Source organism: Tiliqua scincoides, chromosome 1 (genome assembly GCF_035046505.1).
Source record: "Tiliqua scincoides isolate rTilSci1 chromosome 1, rTilSci1.hap2, whole genome shotgun sequence".
NCBI classification, from domain to species: Eukaryota; Metazoa; Chordata; class Lepidosauria; order Squamata; family Scincidae; genus Tiliqua; species Tiliqua scincoides.
In genome coordinates, this window is record NC_089821.1 from 312,927,864 (window position 1) to 312,951,015 (window position 23,152).

Sequence of the window (23,152 nt, forward strand, 5' to 3'; positions counted from 1 at the left end):
GCTCCAGACCCTGACTCAAAACGGTGAAACGTGAAGGAGGAGCGCCACCTGCTGGATCCAGATCCCCAGAAGCACAGGCATGACAGTGGGCAGCCTTTCCTGGAGTCTTCAGGGGCGTTTTTGGTGGGCTCCTTTTGCTCTCGCATAGGAGAAATCCAAGGTCCAGTCATGCTGATCCTTCTTGACACAGCAATGAAATGGCACTGCACGGATCAGCATTTCAGCTCCACCACATGCCCTGTGAGTTCAGAGCAGAACAATATCACTGAAATCATTAAAACGACTCAGAACAAGGACTAAAACAACCCAACAGAAACTCCAGCAGGAAGGCACCGAAGAAGGAAGGTGTAAAAACCCTCAAAAAGAGGCTCTTTCTTGTCTGGCACCAGAGAACAAACAGAGCAGTGCAAAGACCAGCCCTTGTACCCAGGGAATCGGCCATTGAGGAGGGCCCACACCAGATTGCCACCCTCTGCACCTTCCACAGAAGGCCAGGCCTCTTCCTTGGCAGCCTCATGTCAAGCCCCCCCCCCCAAATGCTTTTAAGCAATGCCCCTCCCCTTTCACTCTGCTGTTAATTGACTGGTTTGATCCTTGTCCTGCTGTGTCCTGGTTTTTGTTTTTGGCAGCTGGAATTTTGGGCTGTTTATTTTATGGCTGGCAGTTTCAGCTTCAAGTGTTTTATTTTTGTAAACCACTTTGTATAAACAGTACTTAGGAATTATTATTATTATTATTATTATTATTACTTTATTTTTACCCCGCCTTTCTCCCCGAAGGGACTCGGGGACTCCCCGAAGGCGGCTTACAACAGGTTAAAAACAGATTAAACAACATAATTAAAAAACAGATTAACAACATAATTTAGAAACAGATAAAAGCATATTAACACATATCATAAAAACAGTAGGAAAGCAGAATATAAATATATTATATAAATAAATGAAACCAGAAAGGGCAATGGCGTACAGCTGGGAGGGGTACCTGTGCAAGATCGTCCCCTGATGTGCTCCAGGCTTGCCCCTCCATCTCAAGCCCCAATAAGTAGTTGGAAAACAGCAATGTGGAAACACGCCCTCCCTGCTTTACCCCCATTCTACTGCTCTACCGCTGCCCAGAGACAATCCTAAAGGGGCATTCAGCCAGGGCAACCCTGGGAGCACAATTTGTGCCTCCTTGGATGTCAGCTGGGCCAGCACACAGACATGCACCGGCCTGTGGAGGCCGAATCCAGCCTCCACACCGACAGAAACAGGTAAGCCCACACCAGCTGAGCTTGGCTGGCGTGGGGGTCTGAGGAGAGTGCGGGGAGAGTGGGGAAGAGGCATTCTGCAGACGCGTGTGGCCTCTGGGAACCAAGTGCCTTGGGAACTAAGTGCCAGGTAAGGCACAAGAGTTTAGCATCTGGGCGAGGAGAAGGCAAGGAGACCTCTGAGTTTTGGAGAAGGAGAGGAGGAGGAGGATCAGGAGGAGGAGGTAAGTGTACTCATTCTAACGCTTTGTCTTTCTAACTCCCTGTCTTCTAACCTTAACCTTACATTAAAGCAACCTTAAATCAAAATTGAAAGTTAGCACCTAAGGGAGGTACATAGGGCTACTCTGAGTAGGAGCAGAGTCCTACTCGTGAGTAAGAGCAGAGTCCTACTCGTGAGTAAGAGCCCAAGGGTCAGGCATTTAAATCAAAGTTGAAAGTTAGCTGCACCTAAGGTAGCACTTAATCGAAGGAAGGGAGGAGGATAAAGTGGAAAGCAGGTTTTTTCTACTTGTTTAAATTAAACCTATACTTAACCCAGGTTAAACCTAATCTAAGTTAGAACATAACCTAAACAGGTCAGTAAATTGGGACACAGGATCTAGAGAGCAATAAATAATTAAACAAACCCAAATAAAAACTAGCTTGAGGTTACAAAAACAGTCCAGCCTAAGAGAACAGAACTAGGAGGGAAAGGACCTAGGAAGGGCCAATTCCCAACCCATTAAGAGCCCCATTAGGCTAATCCAAGCAGTCCATTCAGGAGCCTGCAGAGTAGGTCACGCCCATCAGCAGCCATTTGCCTTCCTGAGCTTTTGTAAACTCACCTGGGAAGGCCAGCCCCCTTTCAATCAGGAAGGAAGGAGGGGGGAGGAGCCAGCCAGGAGTATAAAGCTAGGCGGGCCATCGCGTGAGGCTCTCTGCAGACGCGTGTGGCCTCTGGGAACCAAGTGCCAGGTAAGGCACAAGAGTTTAGCATCTGGGTGAGTTCAGCAGCAGGGCGAGGAGGCCAGGGCCCCAGACACTGCCCTTCCTCTTCCCTAGAGAAGAGGGCTGCTATCCAGTGTACGGTTTTTAAAAGGACCCCTAAATAAAACAACAACAACAACAAAAAAGCTATGCAGTCAGACAGCCAGCAGCAGGGTGGGGGCTATCCAGTGTTCTGCATTGAGTGCCACATGTATGATTATATGCCTCTGGGGCATAAGTCATGGGTGTGTCCTCGATGCAAGGAGCTCCAGGCTCTCAGGGAACGCGTCCGCTCCCTTGAAGCCTTGGTGGCCGACCTGGAGAAGCGCAGGCAGCCAGAGGAGGACCGTGGGGAGACTTCTGGGGACGATCAGGCTTCGTCCCAACCTCAGGCGTGCAGCTCCTCGGCTGCCCGGGTGGGAAGTCTCGGGACTGGAGGACGTCATCCTGGAGAGGAGGGAAACAATCCCCTAGGGGGGATCCCTTCTCCAGGGGATGGGCCCGTATCCGAGCGCACTCGGGATACTCCTCGGCGGGAGGGGGGTCGGGGGCTTCTTGTAGTGGGGGATTCGATTATTAGAAACATAGAGAGGGGGGTTTGCGACGGATGTGAGGACCGCATGGTGACTTGCCTGCCTGGTGCGAAGGTTGCGGACATCACTTCTCGTCTAGACAGGCTGGTAGACAGTGCTGGGGGAGAGGTAGCGGCTGTGGTGCATGTCGGCACCAACGATGTGGGCAAGTGTAGCTGGGAGGTCCTGGAGGCCAAATTTAGGCTTTTAGGCAGGAAGCTGAAAGCCAGGACCTCAAAGGTAGCGTTCTCTGAAGTGCTACCTGTTCCACGCGCAGGGCCAGCTAGGCAGGCGGAGATCAGGGGTCTCAATGCGTGGATGAGACGGTGGTGTAGGGAGGAGGGGTTTAGATTCGTTAGGCACTGGGGAACGTTTTGGGACAAGCGGGGCCTGTACAAGAGGGACGGGCTCCATTTGAACCAGAATGGAACCAGACTGCTGGCGCATAACATTAAAAAGGTGGCAGAGCAGCTTTTAAACTGATCCCTGGGGGAAGGCCGACAGGAGCCGAGGGGCATCCGGTTCGGGACTCCTCATCCCTATGGGATGAGGATGGGGAGGTTAGAGAACAACAAGACAAAGGCAGGGTAGGAGAAGAAATTGGGAAAGGTAGGGTGATGGGATGTGATAGACGGTTTGGCAAAATGAGAGGATGCGGGGACAAAGGAGCAAATAAGCAGCCCATCCTGGGGCACTCCGTGTATAAATGCTTTTATGCGAATGCCCGAAGTCTACGAGCAAAGGTGGGAGAACTGGAATGTCTGGTGACAAGGGAAAATATTGACATAGTGGGCATAACGGAAACCTGGTGGAATGCGGAGAATCAGTGGGATACCGCAATCCCGGGCTATAAACTCTACAGGAAGGACAGGCAGGGGCGTGTTGGAGGTGGGGTGGCCCTTTATGTTAAGGAAGGGATAGAATCCAGCACAGTAGAGATTGAAGGTGGGTCCGACTCCACCGTAGAATCTCTGTGGGTTAAATTACCAGGCTTGTGCAGCGATGTAATACTGGGGGCGTGCTATCGTCCTCCAGACCAGAAATCTGATGGGGACCTTGAAATGAGGAAACAGATCAGGGAGGTGACAAGGAGGGACAGGGTTGTAATCATGGGGGACTTCAATTATCCTCATATTGACTGGGTCAATTTGTGTTCTGGTCACGATAAGGAAACCGGATTTCTTGACGTGCTAAATGACTGTGGCTTAGAGCAGCTAGTCACGGAGCCCACCAGAGGACAGGTGACTCTGGATTTAATTTTGTGCGGTACGCAGGACCTGGTTAGAGATGTCAATGTTACAGAGCCATTGGGGAACAGTGATCATGCTGCGATCCGTTTTGACGTGCACGTTGGGGGAAGAATACCAGGCAAATCTCTAACAAAAACCCTTGACTTCCGACGGGCGGACTTCCCTCAAATGAGGAGGCTGGTTAGAAGGAGGTTGAAAGGGAGGGTAAAAAGAGTCCAGTCTCTCCAGAGTGCATGGAGGCTGCTTAAAACAACAGTAATAGAGGCCCAGCAGAGGTGTATACCGCAAAGAAAGAAGGGTTCCACTAAATCCAGGAGGGTGCCCGCATGGCTAACCAGCCAAGTTAGAGAGGCTGTGAAGGGCAAGGAAGCTTCCTTCCGTAAATGGAAGTCTTGCCCTAATGAAGAGAATAAAAAGGAACATAAACTGTGGCAAAAGAAATGTAAGAAGGTGATAGGGGAGGCCAAGCGAGACTATGAGGAACGCATGGCCAGCAACATTAAGGGGAATAATAAAAGCTTCTTCAAATATGTTAGAAGCAGGAAACCCGCCAGAGAAGCGGTTGGCCCTCTGGATGGTGAGGGAGGGAAAGGGGAGATAAAAGGAGACTTAGAGATGGCAGAGAAATTAAATGAGTTCTTTGCATCTGTCTTCACGGCAGAAGACCTCGGGCAGATACCGCTGCCCGAACGGCCCCTCCTAACCGAGGAGTTAAGTCAGATAGAGGTTAAAAGAGAAGATGTTTCAGACCTCATTGATAAATTAAAGATCAATAAGTCACCGGGCCCTGATGGCATACACCCAAGGGTTATTAAGGAATTGAAGAATGAAGTTGCAGATCTCTTGACTAAGGTATGCAACTTGTCCCTCAAAACGGCCACGGTGCCAGAAGATTGGAGGATAGCAAATGTCACGCCTATTTTTAAAAAGGGAAAGAGGGGGGACCCGGGAAACTATAGGCCGGTCAGCCTAACATCCATACCGGGTAAGATGGTGGAATGCCTCATCAAAGATAGGATCACAAAACACATAGACGAACAGGCCTTGCTGAGGGAGAGTCAGCATGGCTTCTGTAAGGGTAAGTCTTGCCTCACAAACCTTATAGAATTCTTTGAAAAGGTCAACAGGCATGTGGATGCGGGAGAACCCGTGGACATTATATATCTGGACTTTCAGAAGGCGTTTGACACGGTCCCTCACCAAAGGCTACTAAAAAACTCCACAGTCAGGGAATTAGAGGACAGGTCCTCTTGTGGATTGAGAACTGGTTGGAGGCCAGGAAGCAGAGAGTGGGTGTCAATGGGCAATTTTCACAATGGAGAGAGGTGAAAAGCGGTGTGCCCCAAGGATCTGTCCTGGGACCGGTGCTTTTCAACCTCTTCATAAATGACCTGGAGACAGGGTTGAGCAGTGAAGTGGCTAAGTTTGCAGACGACACCAAACTTTTCTGAGTGGTAAAGACCAGAAGTGATTGTGAGGAGCTCCAGAAGGATCTCTCCAGACTGGCAGAATGGGCAGCAAAATGGCAGATGCGCTTCAATGTCAGTAAGTGTAAAGTCATGCACATTGGGGCAAAAAATCAAAACTTTAGATATAGGCTGATGGGTTCTGAGCTGTCTGTGACAGATCAGGAGAGAGATCTTGGGGTGGTGGTGGACAGGTCGATGAAAGTGTCGACCCAATGTGCGGTGGCAGTGAAGAAGGCCAATTCTATGCTTGGGATCATTAGGAAGGGTATTGAGAACAAAACGGTTAGTATTATAATGCCGTTGTACAAATCGATGGTAAGGCCACACCTGGAGTATTGTGTCCAGTTCTGGTCGCCGCATCTCAAAAAAGACATAGTGGAAATGGAAAAGGTGCAAAAGAGAGCTGGGGCACCTTCCTTATGAGGAAAGGCTACGGCGTTTGGGCCTCTTCAGCCTAGAAAAGAGACGCTTGAGGGGGGACATGATTGAGACATACAAAATTATGCAGGGGATGGACAGAGTGGATAGGGAGATGCTCTTTACACTCTCACATAATACCAGAACCAGGGGACATCCACTAAAATTGAGTGTTGGGCGGGTTAGGACAGACAAAAGAAAATATTTCTTTACTCAGCGCGTGGTCGGTCTGTGGAACTCCTTGCCACAGGATGTGGTGCTGGCGTCTAGCCTAGACGCCTTTAAAAGGGGATTGGACGAGTTTCTGGAGGAAAAATCCATTATGGGGTACAAGCCATGATGTGTATGCACAACCTCCTGATTTTAGGAATGGGTTAAGTCAGAATGCCAGATGTAGGGGATGGCACCAGGATGAGGTCTCTTGTTATCTGGTGTGCTCCCTGGGGCATTTGGTGGGCCGCTGTGAGATACAGGAAGCTGGACTAGATGGGCCTATGGCCTGATCCAGTGGGGCTGTTCTTATGTTCTTAAACTACAATTCCCAGGAAGCCTTGCAGGTCTCTTGTTTTCAGTTGTGCTCCCTGGGGCATGTGGTGGGCCGCTGTGAGATACCAGAAGCTGGACTAGATGGGCCTCTGGCCTGATCCAGTGGGGCTGTTCTTATATTCTTAACTACAATTCCCAGGAAGCCTTGCAGGTCTCTTGTTATCTGGTGTGCTCCCTGGGCATTTGGTGGGCCGCTGTGAGATACAGGAAGCTGGACTAGATGGGCCTATGGCCTGATCCAGTGGGGCTGTTCTTATGTTCTTATATTCTGGGGTGGGGGGGAAGACAAGTGGGCCCATGGGTAGGCAGGCAGGGAGTGGGGGTTGGACCCAGGAACTGGCAGTTATCCCCGATCCTATCCCTGTCCCCGTCCTCTTTAGGTGGTGCAGGTCTGAGTAACCCCATTTGGGCTGTTGCGGCTCCCCCTTGCCTCAGGCTGGATCGAAAGCCAGCCCAAAACTTGTGCTGGATACCGAGCAGAACAGTCAGCTAGCCTGCCTGTTCCAGCACAAGTTAGGTTTGTGCTGTGGGTCTTTATCCCCCCCCTCCCCACTGAGTTGTATTAACTGTGCCCAGCGGCACATGCACAAGACATTTTCCAAGAACCTTTCCTTGCAAACAACTTCGGAGACAGACACTCTGTGGCTCCTGGACACACACACCCCTACTCCCACTCAGCGTGTCCTTTCACGTCACACTTTGAAACTCACTTCCTTTTTAGCATTTTTTAATTAAATAGATTTGTGTCTCCTTGGACAAACTATTATATTCAAAGTTATTGCATTTCACTCAAGTAGATGAAATTAGATTTAATTAATTTCCATTAATTGAAATTCAAGTGGAATTCAAGGAAAGCTGAGACAAAGCCAGGCTCCCTCCTTGAACAGTGTTTTGGTTAAAGAACGTTGCAAACATTATATACACTCTGCATGTGTATACGCTGTGCAAAGCTCAAGTGGCAAGAAAAGTTTCTGAACTCCAGCTAAAATGAGCAGGATTCAGTCAGTTACAAGATAGGGTGTGGGCATTTTGGCCAGGTGTCTGGGATCTCACACCCAGGAAAAGCTCGATTGTTGCAAAGTGTTGCAAGGTTCAAAAGGAAGACTCAGTAGTCAGGGTGATCATCTTCAAGCTTTTATTTCGTTGCCAGCAACAAGGGATTCCTGTCCAAAGCATTGAGATCATGTGTCAATCTTAACCAGACCCTTTATAACATTTTGGGTCCTTTGTTTGAAGATTTTGAACTTTCCATTGGCTGAAGTTGGACATCATAGATGGGGCTAACTCTTCATAGGCTGTAGATAGCCTTAGAGACATTTGATTGGTGAGCTTCAAGTTACAGGTTCCAAATGAGGCAAAATTATACATTTAAACATATGGAATACAGAGTTTTCAAGAACCAGTAGAGTGCACTGTAACCTTATTTTATTCAGAACTGGCCTTTTTGACAAGTCTTTAGACCTATTTCTTGGCATACATCTCCTTTCCTGATTTAGGATGGCCTTGGTTGAGCCACCTGTCTTATCTTCTCCTTCACTCCTTCTCCTGTTCTCAGCAAAACACTGTGGGGCTTTCTGCCAACCTTTGTTAAGCAAGGTCCTTTGAACTTGCTTTTACTCTATGCCTTAATTCTATTTGTGACCTGTTACTTTGAGTACCTTTAAGAGATCTATAGTGATATACCTTTCATATATTTTAACATAAACAAGCCAAACTCTCACTGTATATAGGATTTCTTTTAAATGAGAAATTCATTTAATTCATTTCTCATTTACCTTTAAACACATTACATGTTCACTATGTCAGTTACAACTCAAACAGGGGCTTTCTCAAGAATCATTTTGCTTATCTCATTAAATGTATTCTTTTCCAAACTCATTTCTGTAGGTGTCTAGGTAAAAACCCTATTTCAGCCTGCCAACTAAAGCTTTTCCTTACTACAGTGTTGCAAATATGTGTGTCTTCCCATCCTGGCTGGCCGCATACTTCTGCCAAGAAGCAGTTTTATCTGTCTTTGAGATACAACTCTCTTTGCCAAATTCCAAAAATGTATCAACGCAAGACTTTGAGGCCTCAAGGTCTCAGCTAGCAAAACAGCTTACTAAACTGCTTCTCTGTGATTTTAACTGGACATAGTTTTCATTATTCTTATGTGTTTCTATGATTTAATTAAACCTTTTAATAAAATCAGACAGTTAAAACTTCTAATGCTTCCATGTCTCTCTCTCTATATATATTGGTTACACTTTAAGGACAAAACTATTTTAAAGCTTTGGAAGAATAACTGACAGACATGCAAACATGGTGATATTTTTTGGCACTTCTGTGAGACTTCTGTGTTCTGAAATAATTCTTCCAGTGTTTTAATATAAGGCTTCTAGCTAAGACAATAACACTGTTCTTTGCTCTAAAAACCATGAAAGAATAATAATTTTAAACTGTCTTTGCTGAGATGGGCATTCTTCTGCTCATTGTTATCTGTTTTAGTTTGCCATTCAAACAGGGAGTTTCCCTGTATCCTCCCATCTGCTCCCGCCTCCCCCCTACTTTCAAAGGGAATAAGCCTATTTTAAAATATGTGTTGTTCCTCTAAAGTTTTTATCTCTTGCTAGTAGCAACCTTGACATTTAGCCAATTCAGCAGAGCTTGCCAGTTTTCAATTTTCAAGCCTTTTCCCTAAATGAAAATGGTGTGGCTTTTTAACCTATTAAGCTTTTGCCCTATTAAGCATTTGCCCTAATGGCATATTACCGTGGTCATTCTGTATTACCCTCTATCACGATGATGGGCTTTGCCTTTGGACAGATGGGAGAGTCCTGCCTGAGTCTCAGCTCTGGAGGGCAGAAGGCCACATGCAGAGCAGTCGTGTTCAAGCAAAGATTCTAGAGCAGTGATTTTCAACCTTTTTCATCTTACGGCACACTGTCAAGGCACTAAAATGCTCAAAGCACACCATCGGTTTTTTAACAACTGACAAGGCTGTCTATGGTGGCTCACATCCCCCATTGGCCCTACTAATAAATGCCCCTCTCCTGAATTCTCGTGGCACACCTGGGGGCCATTTGTGGCACACCAGTGTGCCACGGCACAGTGGATGAAAATGGCTGTTCTAGAGAGAAACAGCACAAGCACAGCACTACCTAGTTCTAATTTCCACCACTAGGATGTGAGACTTGCCTCCTTGCTGGCCACACACTGTGCCTTCTGGTCAGGCTTTGGCTTGGATACATCACCAGACCTGCTCTGGGGGTCCCAAGGTGATTGCAGGGGGTTAGAATGGTGTACCCAGTAAGGGTGCTTCAAATCACCCAAATCCACAGACCCCCCCCCAGGTGGGGCATCTCCTAGGACCAGTGTCCCAGAATCCCCCCAGGGTATCTCCTGGACATTGTGGTCTTCAGTGCAGCCTTCCTCCACAGCCATGGGCTCTGCGCCTCCACAACCAGTGTTCCTTCAGGGTCAAGGTCAAGTGACACCCTACAGGAGGAGGCGGCCCCCTTGAAGGTTTATGGTGGGAATCACCTGACAGGTTCCCAGTCCAAAGCCCAAAGAGAGGAGGAAAGAGGGAGAGGAGGGAGGCCTGTGTTATCTTCTCCCAGTTGGTCTTCAGCTAACAGGAACAACCAGCCTGAATTGAAATAAGCTGCTTAACAACATAAAGAAAGGCCAGGGGACAGCGTGTGGTTTGTGTTAGTGCTTGTGGGACCTATTCCTCCCCCATATTCGTCTTGCTGTGGTGACTGATAGTGGACGTGCTTTATTCCAGCCATATTGTTTTGGCCATAAAGCATCCTGGTCCTGGCAGGGCCTGCTGGATGCTTCACTGGCAATCCTGCTTCTCAGTACCGTTGTTAACCATTTCTCCGCCAGTCCTCTTTCAGCTCAAAATCTCTCCTACCCACAATGAAAAAGAGGTGGGGTCACAGCATATCCTCAGTGGGGCCTGAAAACCACTGAGGAGGCAGGATGGCTACAATCTTCAGTGGACAAACTGCAGGAAGGGGAGTGTCATGAATATGTACAGTTTAGGCCTAGTAACATGTAAAGCCTGAACCAAGCTAAAACAGTAACACAAGTGGCTTGCAGTTCCTAGCTGCTAGGAATTTACAACTCAATGGAAGGTGATCATGTAGCACCTAGGCAGCCAGAAAGACGCCCATCAAGGATGGAATGCAGCTGAAGATCTCCAGGGGGGAGGGAAGAGCTGAGAGGGCAAGCTTCCAGCCCCACTTCTGTAGGACAGGGTCTTTTGGTCTTTGTCTCTTGGTGAGATAGGAGGTGGGTGCACATCGTGCCCCGCCAAGACCATGTGGCCTCTTAGGTAACTGGCCTGAGGATCTACAAAAGAAGCTGACCCAGGTGAGAGTCAGAGAATAATAGAGTTAGCCAGTTAGCTTTGTTGTTTTATGCTGATATGTTTCCTAGAAGTTTTTATGCCTCTAGCATTTGCTGCCTTTTGTAACTTTTTGTAACCCTATGTACTTAATAAAGTAAAAATCTTTTTACCATGTTGGTTCATTGTCTGTTGGGGACAAAGGTTCAGAATCCTGCCTAGCCGTTCAGCAAGCTACCAAAAATCCTCATTGTGGACTAGTAACTTGAGGACTGAGACTTTAAGTAAAGAAAGTGCTCAGTGCCTACAAGGGATATAATTAAGCCTAGGGGGTCTCGGTGTCCCTGGACTGAGGCACTGGCTCTTACAGGGTGGTGGCAGTACTACCAAACAGGGATCTTTGAGGGCTCTAGGGTTCAGAACCAACAACTCTGAGCACCCCAAAACCCTGGGAGTGTGAGACCAAGTATACGACACGGAGGTTGAAAGCAGCCCCCCCCCAGCCACCCCTCCATTTGAACTGCATCCTCCCAGCAAAAACTAGCCAGGGAGAAGGGGAATCTGGGGAGTCTTAGCTACTGTGGCCCACCCCAAGCATCCCTCCTGTTGATGCTCTTGCTGGGAGCATACCAGCTAATTGGGTCTACTCTTGGGTAGAGTTCGAATTAGTGAGCACCCAAAACCCCCAGTCCAGAATCTCCCACCCCAGAAAAATGCACATAAACACATATGTATAAAATGTTGTTCTGCCCATTTCACAGTTCTGAAGCCCAACTATGGAGCCCTGGTTAAGAACCGTTCACATCCTAATGATGCCTGTAAAAAGCACCCCAACAACAGCAGGCAAGCGGAGGAGCAAGAAGAAGCCTGTGCTGCTTGGGGGGGGGGGCGCTCACCTCTTGCACCTCATCTCCACGCTCTGTAACCAAACTGCAACTACAGAATGTTTCTGTTGAAAGCTGTCATGAGTCTGCAGGCAACATGTGTCTCCATCACAGGAAAATGTTGAGCAGAGAGATGCGCCACCTCTGTTGGAAAGCCTCTAGCACCAACTTTTATGTCTTTATTTTGGTCTAAACCAGGGGTCTCCTGGTTTTTGGCCAGAGGGCCGCATGAAATATCTGGCACAGTGCTGAGGACTGGAAAAAATTTTAAATATAAAATTTAAATAGATAAATTAGAGATGGAACGTAGATGAATGAATAAATGAATGAGTGGGCTCATTCACTCAGCCTCTCCAGCCCTCAGAACACCCTCCAGACGCAATCAGAGCCAGTGTTGCCAACCTTCAGTCTCGAAAGACTCTGGTATCGCGCTCTAAACGGTGGTTCTGGAACAGCGTCTAGTGTGGCTGAAAAGGTCAATTCGGGAGTGACAATCCCTTCCACACCGGGAGCAAGTGCAGTCTGTCCCTGGTCTGTCTCCCTGGCTATGGGCCTTCCTTCTTTGCCTCTTTGCCTCAGTCTGTTGGCCAAGTGTCTCTTCAAACTGGGAAAGGCCATGCTGCACAGCCTGCCTCCAAGCAGGCCGCTGAGAGGCCAGAGTTTCCCACCTGTTGAGGTCCACTCCCAAGGCCTTCAGATCCCTCTTGCAAATCCTTGTATCACAGCTGTGGTCTACCTGTAGGGCACTTTCCTTGCACGAGTTCTCCATAGAGGAGATCCTTTGGGATCCGGCCATCATCCATTCTCACGACATGACCGAGCCAACACAGGCGTCTCTGTTTCAGCAGTACATCTATCTCTGCAATCAGAGCACAGCTCTGGTTATGTTCAGTCGAGTGGGCCAGAGGCTTTCAGGGAACAAGATGCTGGACGCAGGTTGGGTAGAAGCTCGCTCTGGGTTGCATCTGGCCCCTGGGCCGAGGTTTGGAGACCCCTGGTCTAAACCATTGGAAAGAAGTGCCTTCAGGTTGGAGAACGGAACAGAACAAAAGGACCCGGAAGCGAATACTGCGCAGAAGAGGGAACATCTCAGCCATTCCTGCTCAGCAGGTCTCTGCAGTGCCCTGTGTTCTCAGAAACTGCAGTTACCAAACTCATAACCACAAAGAATGAAGCATTTGGACTGTAAGAATGAGACCATTCAACCCCACAAAGTGGATCTCCAGTTCCTGCCTGTACAAAATGATCGACGGAGTGTTGCAAGGTGCAAAAACCAAGATGTTACAAGGGATCCTAGATGTTACAAGAGATCTCAGATGTTGCACTGTAATCCCAGGTACCAAAGCAAACTCAGTAGACAACAGTGATCAAATCCAGGCTTTTATTGTAAATCCATCAGCAAAAGATCGTAAATCCATCCACGTCTCCAAAGGAGACTGTGTGCATCAGAAATGGGGAGAAGAGAAACCCCAAAGGAGACTGCTTGCACCAGAAGTGGGGAGAAGAGAAGCGTGTAACTCCTCCTTTAGCTGACTTTTATTACAATCTGGGGTTCTCTTCTTGAAACACATTTGGAGACAATTCATTGGTGGGTTCAAAACATCCGTTGTTTTATAATAGGCCATCTTATACATCTGTCATATACAATATACCCCCAGCAGTTAGCCAATGGCACTGCACACAAACCTGACCTCATCCATAACCATCGGATGATGTTCTGTGGCCTTCGTAAGGCAACCCGTGAAATGCAACATACTTGCTATTGACGTCACGATGTGTGTGTTCATCTAAAAACTGCTGCGAAATGGTTTTCTGTGGGAATCTGACCTTTGCAATGTGTTAATCCGGAAGTGCTTTGATACCATGTCTCTTTAAACTCTAGAATGCAGTTAGTCCACTAAGACTCAGTTAAAATATTACTATTTGTTAGTCACACTTATGTGTACCCCAAAACTGATTTCAAAATGAAAAACAAAGAACTAAAAGAAAGCTAAGCTTACTAGTGTTCTTCTATGAGAGCTGGTGTGAATATTTGCTTTCTAGCATGTGTGTGCAAGGCTTAGTGCTCTAAAAGTCTTCAAACTGGACGTTAAAGCAATGTTAAAACTTCAAGCCGAATTCAAACTGCTAGATTTTTTTTTTCTGTGCTCTGAAGACAAAGACTTCATTCAAATGTATCAGCATTGTTCTAAGAGAACATCTTGGGGCAGGCTGCCCAATCCCAGCCAAATGCTTGAGAGACTCAAGTTGAACTTGCTTGGACATTCAGAGAGAGAGAGAGAGAGATCAAAAACCATGCTGTTTTTACATTTCAGGTAAGCATTCTATACCATAACTAACAGTCCTTGATACCTTCCAACAGGAGTATTTGGTCTCATAACTGCATCTGCACTGGAGTTCATATTGGAGGTTTCATTCATGTTCACCTCCTTTCTTCCAACCACAAGTATCTCAAGATACAAACACAAATGCCTCATGCCTGTGCAACCCGCTCCAGTTGACTTTTGAACTCTGGTGTCCATTGTGTTGGTTTGCAAATGTTTGTGTGACTTTCCCCCACCCCAAAATAGCACCTGCCACTATGGCACCTAGGAGTAGAGGGGGGCATTTCAGAACAGTCATCATCCCCATTTCTTCTAAGTCCCCATTCACTTGATTAATCTTTTTTCTGTTAATATTTGCCTGTAGTTAGGCAGTTCCACCCCAGCTCATTACACTGCTTTTGAACCACTCCTTCCAAACACCCAAGCAGACTGTTCAACCAGCTCGTGGTGAGGGTATAGTTAATCCTCAGACTGATGGTGTACACAGCCCTTCCCCAAAGGTCTTGATTGTGAACAATTCCACAAAAGTGAATAAAATTGGCCTTCAATCGGGGGCCCTTCCAGGCTTCTGCTCCTCTGTCTCTCATTTAACTAATCAGGCATGAGATGCCCACAAAAAAGCATCTTATGTGGGGGCCTGGATTTCAGTGCAGGTGGAAGCGTCCTTCAGCTCCCAGCATTGTTTTTCATGGGCTGTTCCTGATTTACTCCACTGCTGCTGAGAACAGTCTTTTGGCCTGCAGTCTATTGTTGAAAACCTCATTATCCACCGTTCAAATGCAGCTTGTGAATACTCGGATTTTGTTGGTGGCTGTGATGGAGGCTTGCCAAATAGATCTGTCTCAGCACGTATGCAAAATGAGTTCATACAAACCCATTTTCCTCTATTCTTCCAAGGTCTCCCTTCCTGCATGATAAACAGAAAGCAGCTGGGTAGCATTGGTCGGAGTGGAAGGGACAGAGATGGGTGGTCAATCCTGGGCCAACGCTCCAGTCTTGAGTGTCTATTTCCATTTCTCACACTTAGAACTGTTAGAGATAATGGGCAAGACAGAGAGATAGCAGAAGTGCAAACCTGCAGCTGCAGCGTGTGGTGCTCAGAGCACAGGGAAGAATGCCAAAAAAAAAGGAGGCAAGACCCAGGGAAGTCCCAGCACCAAAGTCTATTTACAGGCAGTATTTACAAGCAGAAGGCAGTTCAGCAAACAGTCCAAGTAGTCAGCAAGTCAGGTGTCCGTCCAGCAACTCACTCCTGCAACCCACACAGTAGAGTGTGCTGGTTGGACATTTATACTCCTGTCGGCCAATGGGAAACGCCGTGACCTCATCCCTGAGGAATGACATTGCATCATCCTGGGCAGGGATTGCAGCAGCTTTTCCCGCCTCTCCTTGTTCTGTGCATGACTCAGCACTTTGCCCTGACTGGCCGTTGCCCCCTTGTCTGACAGGTAGGCTGACGTTTAGCACACACAACAGCAGTCTGGTAGGCCTGCCTTACCCAGCCACCCAATTGCCTTACTGTATGGGGCACGTACTGCAACAGATGGATCTTGCAGCTACACTTTGCCCTGCCCTTTCCGGGCCTGCTCAGTGCACAGAGGAGGAGGCATGTTCCAAGGAGCAGCAAACAGGGTTCCATGGGTGCCAGCAGCAGGCCAGCTTTATTTCTGGTCATCCACCATTTCCTGGGCTGCAGCAGAGGGCTCGAAAGGGAGCAACCAAAATGCTCAGGGGGCACCTTCCCTCCCCGAAAAAGTGGACGCGTTAGCGTGGAAGGCAGGCTCACTTTGAGAAAAGCAACTGAGGAGGACTGTGCCAGAGGTCTAGAAAAGGAGGCCATGTTTGTAGGGTGTTGGCAGAGAAAGGTTTTTCTCCCTCTGAATCAGGAGAGTCAGGACTCTGCATGTGAAGCACACTAGCCATGCTAAGCCTTCCATTGTTGTCAGTGGTGGCATAGCCCAGCAGGTGTCTGGACTGGGGATTTTGGGTGCTCACGAGTTCGAACTCTACCCAAGAGTTTGAAGAACTGATGATACATCTCTGTATAATGTTCAATGTTCCTTGTCCAGCATCTAGCCCTTAGGCAGGGCCTAGGAGAAGGGGGTAAAGGGGGTAATTTGTACCAGTGCCCAAGGTCAGAAAGGGGGCCCAAGAGCCAAAGGAAAGTTCCTGGTGTCGTAACCTGCCCCAAAGGGCAGCGCCAGTTGGTAGACAGGGGTGGGTCTGTCCAGTGCCGCTGAGACCAAATAAGGAAGACACTGGAAGGTGGAAGGCTATGAAGGCTGTTTATTGTTTCAGCAAGGCATGCCTGTGGCCTCTGGGAGGCTCAGCTCAAATCCAGAAGGCCCTCTTCAGAGGCGTGGGATACTTTTATACATTTCAGTCCAATTAAAATTAATTGACAGGTCTTCTTACTAACATCATTAAAAGAGAGCAATAGAACACAAATACTTAAAGACAGGTGTGAAGGCCGACATGACTTCATATGACTTCATAAGATAATTTCTTGGCAGAACTTACTCATCCCTCATTAGGATGGCCTGGTTCAATCGGCCTATCTTATCTCTTAGTAAAGCACTGTTGGGCCCTCTGCAAACTTCTTTTGACAGTTTTACTCAAATCAAGCAGTTCTGGTTCCCTATGGCCTTCTTCTATTTCAGTTGCAATTCAAACAAAGAGTCTCCAAAAGCAGAAGTTTCCCTGGTACTTTTCCACTTCCCTCTCATCTTCTCACCCCCTCCTTACTTTCAAAGGGGGAGTGGCCTTGTCTCACTTTTACTTGTTCAAGGATGCTTGCTTATCTAATTAAAATGTGTCCAGCTTCCTGTATCTTACAGCAGCCCACCAAATGCCCCAGGGAGCACACCAGGTAACAAGAGACCTCATCCTGGTGCCCTCCCTGCATCTGGCATTCTGACATAGCCCATTTCTAAAATCAGGAGGTTGCGCATACACATCATGGCTTGTAACCCGTAATGGATTTTTCCTCCAGAAACTTATCCAATCCCCTTTTAAAGGCGTCCAGGCCAGATGCCATCACCACATCCTGTGGCAAGGAGTTCCACAGACCTACTACACACTAGGTATAGAAATATTTTCTTTTGTCTGTCCTAACGCTCCCAACACTCTGTTTAATGGATGTCCCCTAGTTCTGGTGTTATCTGGAGCTTCCTCAGCAGGCTTTGGTGAGGGACTGTGTCGAACACCTTCTGAAAGTCCAGATATATAATGTCCACATGCCTGTTGACCTTGTCAAAGAATTCTAAAAGGTTCGTGAGGCAAGACTACCCTTACAGAAGCCATGCTGATTCTCCCTCAGCAAGGCCTGTTCGTCTATGTGTTTTGAGATTCTATCTTTGATGAGGCATTCCACCATCTTACTCAGAACAGTTATTAGGCTGACCGGCCTATAATTTCCTGGGTCCTGTCTCCTTCCTTTTTTAAAGATCAGTGTGACATTTGCTATCCTCCAACCCTCTGGCACCATGTTCATTTTAAGGGGCAAGTTACATATTTTAGCCAAGAGATCAGCAACTTCATTCTTCCGCAGTTGGTCCAATTCTCCATTCCCAGCTCAGGTGAGCAAACCAAGCCAATCAGCAGGTGTGAGCTAGGTTTCAGCCAAGGCTACTGCTCTCTGGTGATACCAGGCAGTCATGGGAAGCCAACTCAGCATTTGGAAGAAAAAGAAGAAGGCATGTGACACATGGAGGCCAGAATGGAGAATGCGACAGCCTTCTTCCCAGGCAGCCTCAGTATATAGAGAGAGCTGTCACCTGGGGGGGGGAGCTTTTCTCAGGAGAGGGGGGCTTGCTCCTAACACCAGATAGAAAGAGAGATGATACTAAACTGAAATGAATTTGACAATGCTTGGCTCAGACACACCTTCACTCACCAACCCAAATATTCCTTTGTTGCCATCTGATTAATTCTTAGCTGGTGCCCAGTTAGTCAGCTGTCACCCAAACTTTATGGGGAAATTAGCCGTTTGAATGGCTGTAGATCTGCTGAGAGATGAAAACAAGCTGCCTGGTGCATTATTAGATGGCATTAATTCTCACACGCTTGGAAGAGAAACAGGGATATAAAGGCGGAAAGCAGTCTGCCGTGCAGTTTTGCCAAAAATATGGTGCCGTTAATTTGATCTAGTACATCCCCTCCGCCTGCTGCCTGGCAGCTGTGTAGACAGAGCAGTGGCCTGTCCAAGCAGAGGGTCAGGACTGGACTCCATGGAGGAGCAAGCTGGTCTGCTCCTTTTGAGCAACTTGAAAAAATGCTGCATATACACCATTTTGCAGGTGTTGATCTGTTAGGGCCAAGAGGGCATGTCAGGTCCAAAATGGGAGCATCGGAGCTGGTAGATGCTACCAATGAAACCCACCCTGTCCTGCCCCAATCTATCCCTGGCCAAGCCTGATCCCCCACCCTGACCCATTCCCAATCCATCTCTGCTGCCAACGTACCTGGATCAGCAGCCAGTCCATGACAGCGTGCAGCCTCCCAGCCTTCCTGCCACATTCCCCAGACCATCGGAGAGGTGGCTGCAGGCCTCAAGGTCCACCAGCATATCCCACAGATAGGATTGGGCCCAAAATTTTTGATGCATTACATGTTCAGCATTTTAGTTCTGTTGATTTGTGCTTGATTTGAGGTGTGCAAGAGACGCACATTTAAACACAGATGGAATTGCACAATCAATGCTTTATAACTGTAGCCTCTTCAGCAGAGTTCTGAGTTTGGAGGAACAACTTTTGAAAGACAAAGGTAAGGATTCACACCTCTAATGAACTCCACCAACTTCATGACAAAGCTCAGTGTTAGAAACAATCCAACAGCTGCTCAACCAGCTATCAGCAGGACAAAGGAATATCCATTTGGGGCCCTCTGCCTAGCCTTAGAGGACTTACTGATTTACAGCCCAATCCTATCCACACTATCCTGGGAGTAAGCCCCATTGATTCTTATGGGACTTACTTCTGAGTAGACATGCATAGGATTGGGCTGCCAGTCAGCACACCTAGGAAACTCATAGGATTCTACAGGCAAAACTCTGTATACGCCCTTGGCTTCACAGCCTCGTGTTCTCTGGTCCTCTGGCTGTTTTTTGGTCTGGTCCACATTCATTCTTTGCATCTCACCTACCTCACTTTCAGCAAGGACTAAAAACTCCTGGTGCTGCCAGGTCCACCCTCACTCCAGCCTCCATGTGAGAACCACTGTGACATTTGGCACAGGAAGGAGCAACAGGATGCAGGTGGTCTTGTGTGTGCTCCTTGAGGCATCTGGTGGGCCACTGCAAGATACAGGAAGCTGGACTAGGTGGGCCTTGGCCTGATCCAGCAGGGCATATATTCTTATGTTCTTATCTACTAGGCCCCCCAAATCTGCAGCCAACCCTGGCTTAGGGTTTTTGCCTCCTCCTGCTTTGTGGTAAACAGAGGGAAGAGCCTCTTCTGCCCTTTCATCTCCCACCACCACTTCAGCTCACTCGTAGCCAATTCCAATTTTATGACTCCCATACAAACAAGATGTTTATCAGCTGCTAGTGTCATTTTGGCACCATATAAACATGCCTTTTATTTTCCTTTATAAACCACTTTTGAGTCATATTTTCTGCTCTTTTTACAAATTCTAATACTGATGTTTTATTTTAGCATTCTGTGATCCACTCTGGAAGCAGTCCTAATACAAAAAGAAACACATTTACTCAAAGTCTACCCTGCCAAAGGATTTCCTCTTAGTGGCTTCTGCCAGAGTTGTTTTGGTTTTTTAAAGTGTTATTTCATTGCTTAATGTTTTTAAATGTGGAGGGGGTCATTTATAATGGTTTTCCCCTGGCATTCTGCTTTCAGAACAGACTTTTTTTCTGTAGAAAGACATCCACTGCATTAAACAAATAAAATCAAAATTTGTATCCTTTGTGTCTTTTTGTTTGTATGTTTTTTGTTTTCTTTTGCTGTTTGAAGCAGATCTCTTGCTATGTGGCTCTTCAGATACGTCCTCACTGTCAGGCTGACCTATTGCAGACCCTGATATGAATTTAGAGTGAGCTTCACCACAATGGGCTGCTTCGTTCTAAGATCTGAATCAGCAGCCAACCTTCACCTTCAATCATATATTCAATTTCAGAAAAAGAAAAGAGTAATGGAGTAGAGCAGCAGTTCTAAAAATGTTTTGGTGTCTGGAGCCTTTTACACTCCTAAAAGGAGCCTAGGGGGACCCTGTCAATGCGTGCACAGGGTCTCGGGGTGCCCCAGAGCACTGGCACATGTGCAGAGTGGAAACAGGGAGAGGAATGAAGATGAACCACAAACAGGAGTCGTACCCTGCCCCAAAGGGCAGTGCCAGTTGGTAGACAGGGGTGGGTCTGTCCAGTGCCGCTGAGACCAAATAAGGAAGACACTGAAAGGTGGAAGGCTATGAAGGCTTATTGTTTCAGCAAGGCATGCCTGTGGCCTCTGGGAGGCTCAGCTCAAATCCAGAAGGCCCTCTTCAGAGGTGTGGGATACTTTTATACATTTCTGGTTCTTTGTCCTAAAATCTAGACTTCCCATTGGCTGAAATTTCACATCATAGATGGGGCAAACTCCCAATAGGCTATAGATAACATTAGAGACACCTGATAGGTATGTTTCAGGTCACAGGTTTCCATAAAAGGTAAAATTAGGCATTTAAACATACTGAATTACAGTTTTCAAAAACCAGTAGAGTGTGCTATAATACCATTTACCCAGTGTTAAACCTTATTCACATTCATCAATCCAATTAAAATTATTTTGACGGGTCTTCTTACTAACCTCATTAAAGGAGATGACACAATGTGCTTTTGCCTGGTACCATTATCTTATCTGCATACCTTTCCCTTGTGTTAATGTCAACATTGAACACCTGTGGAGCATGTCTACAAAACTAAAGCTTCTTGTCTTTTCTTAAGACTTTTCTAAAATCAAGCAACCTTTTGGTTCCTTAAGAACTACTTCTAATGACTACTATGTCCCCATATTGTTGGCATCCTTCAGTCTTGGAAGACTATGGTGTCACGCTCTGAATGGTGGTTCTGGAACAGAGTGTCCTCTCCAGTGCACGAAGCCTGAGTAAAGTAGGTATGGAGGATAGGCTGTTACCCATGCAGCAAATCCCCCCTCTCCACGTCGCTGAAATGGTCCAATGGAAAGGCAGAGGCCAATACGGTTGGTTCCAGCAGCGTCACAGGAGTTGCCAGAACGTGACTGTGTTCAGCCATGAACTGCCTCAGGGACTCCGGCTCCGGATTTTGCCTCGAGGTTGACTCCTGAAGCCTTTTCCATAACTGGATGTAGCCACAAGGCAGTGGAGGTTTGGGATCAGAGTTTTCCTTCTCTCAGATGAGCTGCCTCCCCAGGCTGACGAGTCCCATCTACCCGGTGGCTGTTTAGTCGCCTCTTACGACAAGTACAGCCAAACTGAGGGCCTATTCTTCTCCCCATATGTGAATGACAATTTAAGGCAAAGACTATTTTGTCCTAGCTTTTGCCTATATGTGCCTTTTTTCTATTTCAGTTGCAATTGAAACAAAGAGTCTCCAAAGGCAGAAGTTTCCCTGGTACTTTTCCACTTCATCCCTCTCATCTTCTCGCCCCCTCCTTACTTTCAGAGGGGGAGTAGCCTTATCAAAGTGAGAAAGGACTTGTTCAAGGATGCTTGCTTATCTAATTAAAATGTGCACTGTCGTCTAAAGTTCATCTCTTGCAGGTGTCTTGTAGTTAGCTAGCTAGACAATTTGTTAGTTTGCCAAGAAACATTGCCAACTGATAGGACTACCTTGACATTTTAGCAGAGCAGTTAATTTAGCAGAGCAGTTAATTTTTAAGCTTTCCCCTAAGTTCATGCTTTCCCTGTCCCTTCTTCCCTTCTCTGTTACAGTGTATTGATGGTTGCTACAGGTTTGGCTATCTTTTCTTGGGAGGGGGTCTGAGACAGGTAAGTAGGCATCACAGGGGATGATCACAGGTCAGATGAGCAAATTGGGCAAGGCACAGATGGCAGCTACTTGTGGTGTGCTCATGGAAGAGGTTTCAGGGAGCTCCAGGGCTCCTAGGAGCACACTAGGTGAAACACTGAAGTAGAGGATCAACTCTACTGTATTTCTTGCAGCCAGGATGCTTGTTTAACATTGCAAGAGAACCATTCCATCTACTTCAGGTGAGCCCCACCACCAAAACCACATCATCAGCTGCAGCATCAAGTGATCCTGTGCATTTGTGCCACAGCCAGTGCCAGGGTGTCAGACTGGTCTTCTGTTCAGGGCCTCCAATTCTGATGGTGTGAGGAGAAACCACTTGAACTGGACAACTAGGGAATAATACTGGTTGCAATGCTTAGGTAGAAACTCAAGGTTCAGAGGCTGGGCTGGTGGTGCAAAAACTGTGGGACAGGGCTGGGGCCATCAAATTCTGTTGGGTTTTCCAGAGCAATGTGTTCACTCACTGGGGCAGCTCAATGCTGAGCTACGTGGCCCCTGGGCAAGAGGCAGCATGGTCTTCTGATGTTCTCATCTGATGAAACCACCACATTAAAATGCTCACCATCAGAGCAGAAAGAACAGGCAGGCTGACAAAGTGCTTCAGTGTTGGCGGCAAGCTGGAGAATGTGCCTGCAGTCCCTGCTTCTCTGACTGTCTCTGATCCAGCAAGTTCGCCACCTGTCCAGAGGAGCAGAAGTCATGCATCTTATTAGAATAAATGCTGAGGTTAATGACCAGGCTGTTGGGTGAGGGAACCGACAAGGAGAGACTGCAGACAATTCTGGGCATCTCTGGCCTTGAGTGGAGCAGAGGCAAAGGCAGACTCTGTTCCACGTGGGTCTTCTCTGCACTGGCCACCTGCCAGAGCAGGTGAAGGCAGTCTCTGCCCCTCGCTCCCCCCTCCCTCCCTCTTGCTCCCTTTGGCAATTCTTGGATGAGGTCAATCAGTGGTGTTAATTCCGTTTTTCCCCACCTGCCTAACTCATTTCATTACTGTGCCTGAGAAAGTGGAACTTGGAAACCATCACCTCCAATGCAATTCTCTTTGAGCTTCATAATAATCAATCAGAGGCTAGGAAGATTTCCAGCTCCAAAGACTGATTTTCCCCCCCCCCCCCACAGTGCCCTCTTCGC